The sequence below is a fragment of the Pinus tabuliformis genome, chromosome Q, assembly GCF_031772625.1.
Source record: "Pinus tabuliformis cultivar Carrire ecotype Pingquan chromosome Q, CPIR1, whole genome shotgun sequence".
Classification (NCBI taxonomy): domain Eukaryota; kingdom Viridiplantae; phylum Streptophyta; class Pinopsida; order Pinales; family Pinaceae; genus Pinus; species Pinus tabuliformis.
Genome location: NC_142296.1, coordinates 1,266,156,836 through 1,266,164,528, shown reverse-complemented (window position 1 = coordinate 1,266,164,528; position 7,693 = coordinate 1,266,156,836). Strand labels below are relative to the sequence as shown.

At 36.3% G+C, this 7,693-nt stretch overlaps 1 long non-coding RNA gene across 1 annotated transcript; it reads left to right on the top strand.

Annotated features, from left to right (window-relative positions):
• The first annotated feature begins 813 nt into the window (after positions 1-813).
• Positions 814-1,256, top strand: LOC149224448 (uncharacterized). The gene is made up of 2 exons (XR_016249071.1): positions 814-842; positions 1,015-1,256. It is a non-coding gene; the product is annotated as an uncharacterized LOC149224448 (long non-coding RNA).
• Positions 1,257-7,693: the final 6,437 nt, after the last annotated feature.

The following is a 7,693-nucleotide window of genomic DNA, read 5'->3' as shown; positions in this document are numbered from 1 at the left end:
GTGTAGTGTGGTTGTTGTAGGTGTATGTTGGCCAACCGACTGTGGTTGAGTAAAACTAGTGTCACACAACCTCAAGAGTCAAAACAGGCTTGGGGAAACTTAGGTTCTTGTAGAAAAATTCTAGCAAACTGTAGGTTCATGACAAATCGTATCAAAGCAGTGCAAATGTTCATTATGTTTGACCAAACTTGAGGCAAATTAGTAGGTTTGGGGACAAAATCAACCACAAGAGTGACTTAAAGGTTGGAACAAAAACTTTGTTCCTTTTTTAATCAAGCAATCAAGACTACATTTTTGCACAAAAGTTGAATACTTCAACCTCTCTTAACCATGACTTAGAAGGGCGCTTCAAGCTTCGGTGGCAAGTTAAGCAGGTTGACAAAAGTAGGCTGAGGTAGTAAAGTAGATTGAGTCTTTGAGACTTCGGGTAGATTCTTTGCCCATACCTATATGCAGATGGATGGTGCAAAAGAAGAGTATGTGATGACAATGAAGCAATTGAAATTGCCCAAATCTAGTGTTAAGAATGTTGTTTGTTTCCTTTATTATCAGAATCATTTTGCTATTGGTTTTCCTTTGAAGAAGATGTTGGAAGACTTGGAAGTACTCCAAGTGCAAAAAATTTAGAAGATAAAAACAACAGTGTTGGGAGGAGCCCAAGTGTACCAAACTTCAAAGGCATAGGTTCTTGATAGGCAAATTTAGGGTAGTAGTTTGGTAGGCAAGTGTACCAAACTTTTGCATGTAGTTTAATATATTTGTGTTAATTAATTCCATAAATTCAACTTAACAAGTTATATTTGTGTTGATGGGTTGAATTTGTTGTTTGGATGGACTCTATGGTATGTAATCTTAGTTGGATTTCCAATATACTTTTAAACCATATTTTCATTTTATTTTTTAGTACTATTAGATATTATATCTCACCTCATTTTATGGTTAACATTGTATAACAAAAACATGCGTTGTGTTATGTAATTAATACTAACATGTAATATTGATTTTTTTTGTCAGAATGCTATAGGTAATGATTGCCAAGACGATGATCCAAATTATGTTCAACATATATCAAGAGATGATGAGGATGAGGATGAGGATGATGGTGGTGAAGGAGGAGATGATGATGATAGTTGCGGTGTTGGTGATGATGTGGATCAGAGTAATGAGGATGGTCAAGATGATTATGAGGATGATCTTGGTGGTGGTAGCTAGGCATGCACATGCATTGTTTTTTATGAAGAAATTATTGTGTAGAATGACATTGTTATGTTTAGATGGGTGTTGTGAATTTACCCTATATCAATGAGACATTTTGATTTTGTAATCATACGATGAGTTTGATTTATGTATGTTGTTAATTTATCGTAGAATAACGATATTCATGAAATATTTTGATTTGTTAATCATATTTGAATTTTAGTTGTTTTGATTAAAAATAATGCTGATTTTATTAGTATTATGTTGCTATTTTATACATATTTTGAAAATTGTTAATGGCACATTGTTATTTTTTTGGATGGATGTTGTCAATTTCTCTTAAATTTCTTTACAAATGATTTTGAATTGTGATATCTGCTTTAATGATATTTAGAAACTATCATATATTTCACTATGAATCTATAAAGGGGGTCATATATGTAAAGAAAAATATACTCTATATAAGAAGTCAAATGCGGATGTAACCATGGATGCAAAATTGAAAGTAAAATTGGATGTTAAACTAGGAATTAATACAAAATGCAAACAATTGACATACAAAGTGTTTTAAATTAGAAGTGAAAAATTGTGCAATAGTTGACACAAAGAAGGGAACAAAACATGGCATACAAAAGGATATCAAATTGGGCAAAAACAAGGACACATAAATGGGCACCAAATTAGATGCAAAAAAAGACAACAACTAGATGTAAAATAAGATGCAAAGTTGAGCGTTAAAAAGAAGCAAAAAACGTTACAAATTAATATGCCAAATGATGATGCAAATAATGGTGTAAATTTGGGATGCAAACTTGGGTGCAAAAAAGGAAAAAAAAAAGATGTAAGAAAAGACATAAAACAAGATGCAAAATGGGGCTGAAAAAAGGTGAAACCAAGGATGCCATATTGGATGTAAAAAATGATTCCTAATCACATGCAAATTTAGGCTCGAACTCAGACACAAAATTATATGCAAATGTGGACACAAAATGAGGCAAAAAAAGATGCAAATTTGGATGGTGAAAACGATGTAAAACTAGACACCAAAGAAATGCAAAATTGGATGAAAAAGTCGGTGTAAATAATGGTGCAACATTGGACACAAGTAGACAAAAAATGGTGCAAAAAGGGGCATAAAATAGCTTAAAATTGGATGCAAAACTTGGTGCAAAAACAAATACAAAATTAGACGTAAAAAATGGCTCTACATTGAATGTACCATTAGACACAAAATAAGATGCAAAGGTGGACTCAACATAAGATGCAAATATAAATGCAAATTTGGATGCTCAAAATGATGTAACATTAGATGCAAGAGATGGTGTTAAAAATGATGCAAAATTGGATGAAACAAATGATGCAAAATATGGTGCAAAATGAGATGGGAAAAATGGAGACAAATCAAACGTAAATGTGGATGTAAAAAATGGTCCAAAAAAAGATGCAAAAATGGGCACAAAAATGGATGCAAAATTTGGTGCTAAATCAAATTCAACACATGGTGCAAAGATAGGCACCAAAGCTGGTGAAAAAATAGAAGCAAAAACTAGTGTAAGACTAGATACAAAACCTGGCATAAGATTAGATGCAAAAACTGACACAAAATGGATGCATAAAAAGACGTTAAATTGGATTCAAAATACAGTGTAAACTTGATGCAAATGATGGTGCAAAAATGGAAGCAAAGAATGACACAAAATAGGAAGAAAAAGAGAATGAAAAATAGATGCAAAAAATGACACAAAACTAGAAGCAAAACATGTCATAAAATAAGATGCAAATCTTGGTTCAAAATTTGACGCAATAAATGATGCATAGTTTGGTGTAAAAAATGATGCAAAATCTAGCATGAAAAAGGATGCAAAATCAGGTGCAAAAAAGGACGCTTTAAAAATTGTACAATAGAGCCAGATTTAGCGCCAGGTTGCTCATCACAATTACAAAAAAAAATGCACTAAAATCTGGCGCTAAATCTGGCGCAAATCGCTGGTTTTGTTGTAGTGCATAGCTGTGGTGGCTATAAGAGTACTGGCAGTCTGAATGATAGAGGGCTGAGGAGTGACTGACAATACTAAAGGAGTATGATGGATAGGAGGTGAGGTTTCCTTTGGGCTTACAACAAAAGGAGAACCTAAAGAATAAGGAGCTTTATGAATCTCTGAGAGTTTTTCTTCACTGCTAGTATTAGATGCTATACTCTCAACATGTATTTTTTCTATTGCAGGATTTTCTTGAAGAGATATAGAATATTGTTTAGGTTTACCTGAACCTGATGCTCCTTTCTACAATACCTTTCTTTCTTTGATGATTTTTTCAGGGTCAGGTACTGGGTCAGCTTGTGGCTTTTGAGGATTTCTCCAAGTATGCCTCACAAACTAAGCCAGAACTATGAAGTGGAGTCACCAAGAGGTTTGTCCTTTAGTAGAGTTTCCAGATAGATGATTACAACAAAAAAAGTGCCCAGAATTTGTCTATCATCAAAGCTACATCTAGGACGTTTCCCAGGGAAGTTGAGCTTCATTTTCCTCTTCCCAGCAACGACACCAATTATGTTATCGCTCTAGGAAACTCTCCTAGGTTACAGCTCGGAGATGCCTACTAACATATAATCTTTAATATTGTTCTCTGAACTATTGGAAATGGATGAAGGTTTGGATCAAGCCAAATAACCGTTTCAACTATGTTTTCACTCCAGACATGCTTAAACACCCTTAGCTTGACAAGGCTTTAGACCACTAATGCTCAATAGTTTGTAGATTCAATGGATAGATGGAGAATACTGACCATACCGGCATATGCATATATATAAACACATATGAATGGCTAGCTACAGGAAGTAAATGAAGAATACTGACCTTACCGGCAGATGCATATATAAAACACATATGAATGGCTAGCTACAGGCAGTAAAAGAAGCCTGCAAATTTAATTTATCAACACAGAGATAAGATGACAATTATCTGGAATTAGACACAAAAGAAACTTGAACAACCTATTCAAGTGCAAGCTTAGAACAGAAGAGAAAATGAACATTGAACATATAATAGCAAAAGAAGCTTATATTACTAGAATGAAGATGAGAAGCTGCAAGGAACATAGTATCAACAATCTCTAGAATTTGAACCCCTATTACATTTAGTTTTCAGCCTTTTATAGGCCTTTTACAATGCTCCTGAGCTCTCAAAGGCTCCGAGACTTAATCTATTCTCTCTGTCGCTTTAACTATTTGATGCCCTAACTAGGCAAGCATGGGCTCGAAGGTTCCTTCTTCCGACAGAAGAGTAACCGCTCTTGGGTAGCTTGCTACGCTGTCTGGGTGTTCTCTCATGCCAGAGATGCCCCACAATTGATTCTGTTGTTTTTGGGCTGAGCGTTGTCGATGCCCCATGATGTTTCTGTTTGTTTTGGACAAGTTGCGTTGTCTGCTCCATGACCATTCTGTTTGTTTGGATGTGCTGCGCATGTTGTGGCCCTTGTTATTCTCTTTCTGGTCTCTGTTTCCCGGCAATCTGTCTCCCAGACTCTGCTATGTGGTGGAATGGGTCTTCGGGCCTTTGTTTTCCCTTTAAATGTTTAGAGTGACTATTTTTCTGTTAAACACAGAAAAACGCTGCAACACTTGTAAAATCCTGCTAAGCTGTCAAATTTTCGGACTTCAAAAGTCCTTACTCATGGCCTATCCCTCTATCAGGTCTGCCCTTAGGGTCGCTATCGCATGTCGCAGATGGCTTGTTCCCTTGCTTCCCTTCGTATTCTTGGAATGTGAAAAAACACTGAAAACTATGAAAAATCGGCCTTGGCGGACCTGAAATATTATATATTTCATTCCCGAACCCTTTCGGGTCTGGGACCTATCGCATCATTGCTGCCCAAGGCTCCCTTTGTATTTTGTAAAAATACAAAATACACAAAAAATGTATTGAAAAAGGCTTTCCCGCAGACCTGAAATATTATAAAATATCATGTATATAGCCGTCGAGTCCGGTTATCGGATCGCCCATATGTATATATGCCTGCTCCCATGTGTAGTCGATGCGATATAGCAATGCGATCAATCACAATTGCATGTCGCTCATGCCCCAGGCCCATGGTTAGCACTCCTCTGTAATCCCTGATAGCGATCCAGGGACGCGATTTGGACCGTCGATCTACACGCTTGATCGACGGTCCACATTGCATCGCTGATCGCAATCGCTCTGCGCACTTACTATGCCTGCTTCCTCCACCGATTACGGCCCGTCGATTCGATCATCGGGGATCACTGATTGGGGGTGTCCTCCGCCGATTCTTAAGTCCTCTTTGCTTGCTGATATGTGATTTTCAGCTTAAATCTGGGTCGTTGATCAGCCAGATCTAATGGCTGTTGCACATTGCTTAGTTTAAGCCTCCGATAATTGGTTTTTCATGGTTTTTTGAGTGTTTTGGCCTCCCGATAGTGTTTTTCCTCCCTTTTAAGGGCTTTCCTCCTGCACTAGTTTTTATCTTTGAATGATCCTTAAGCAAATTTCGAAGCCTTTGGTAGTATTTTGGATCCATTTTGGGCCAAATGCTTCCAAGGCTAACAACTCCATTTACAAAATAATCTCTAAAACTATTTCCCTATGTCTCAATAATGTCCTCTCTAACCATATTTTCCCAAAGAAATTTGTTTCTTAAAGGGAAGACAAATACTTGAAGCAATTGATCTTGCTCAGGAAGGGATGCATTCCATTCACCCAAGTGATTAGAAATGAGTGGTCTATGAATATTATTTAACAAAAGCTTTTTATAGAGTCACCTAACTCTACATTTGATTTGCTTCATATGTGTTTCATCTTTTTTCAATATTTTTTTTCATGGATTCTAAACTATATCAATTCATCCTTATTTGTAAGTATCATCAATGGGATATCCACTTCATTTTTCCATGTTGAAATAAGATTAAGGTAGAGCTACCCCCTCTCTGGCTCCTTTCCTTCTAGTGTTTAAATACCTTAGTATAATCATAAAGGATGCGCTCAATAAGATTTTTATAAAAGGTATCATTGTTGAACCAAATTATTTCTTATAACATCTGATTTTTATGACAATATATTAATTTTTTTTTTAAATATCCTAATATATGTTAAGAATATGGAGGCCCTCCTTGATACCATTTGTTTAGCAATAGGAATGTCAATCAATAGATATCAATCATCGACATTTTTTGGGGGATTTTCAAAGGGGGGAGAACAATATACAAATATCCTAACTCTCTAAATTAAAGAAATATACACAAGATTTAAGTATCTAGGATTTATTCTCAAACTAAACCATTACAAGAAACTATTGTTGAAGAATGTAACTAGTGGCGGTCTTCATAATTGTACTTGAGTCATGAGGTAATATATTTATTGAAATAAATTTTTATTATTATCAAATTGACTTATTAAAGAATGGGTTTCATGCTTGGGTCCATAGTCAATAGTCAATAGGTCAAAGCACCCATTGAGTGCTCTAGGATTTATGTTGAAGTCAATGACAAATTATGTAAGAAGCCCTTCTTGGGTTCATGGTGTCAAAGATAAAAATCCATTTTTATCATGTTAAAACCTCCTCCATAAAGTCACCTTACAAGTCGGACTCCAAATTGATCCTCTACAAGTCAGCTTCCACAAATTATTCTTGTCGGCCCATTTGAACTAAGGATCAACTATATATACCCAGGTAACCTCAACCAAAAAACCAATTTTGAATAAGGATCACAGGTCTGAAGTTTCAGGGATTATAGGTCTAAGAGGGTCGGTCAAATTGTAGGACACTTAAACTTGGCCCACAGCCCAACTTTGACCAAACTTTGACTAGCTCGTTCTCCCTCATACGAGGTCAGATTGATAAACCATTCACACTGTTGTGATTAGGGCGACGAGATCTACGCTCTGGTCTTGGTTCAAAAGCATTCTGATCACTTTCATTTTCGAGCTTCCATGAGCCCTCTTTGTCCTGTGTGTGTCTCGACCATCTTGACATCGGGGCTCGGAGACTTAGTCCCTCTTGGACGAACTCCGTTATCAACATCTTGTATTTCATGTGCTGATGATTGTCATGTTCCTCTTCTTTACAACATGCAGATGTATTCATTTATGTTCTTTTAAAAATGCAATTTAACACATCACCAAAGTAAAAGGTCTTGGAAGGGTCCTTTGTCACACCCGGACCCGGATCACATACATCCAAAGTTCTAGGAGTTAACCATAGATCCAAAATTCCAGGAGGTAACCATAGGACCGAAGTATGCTTTCAGGAGGTGACTATAGAATGAAGTATAAGGTACAAAATAAAAGCACAAGATTGTAGGACTGAAACTCCATATGATCATAGAATGTAACTTCAGTGACTACATTATTGAAGGATAAGGTGACTACAAGAACAAGGTTTCATATTCCTACAGGACAACGAAGCCAAGGTTACATGAGTAAGCATGTTTATGAACTATGAAGTAATCGAATAGTAGGTGTGTTGGTTCTGAGCAAGGTTG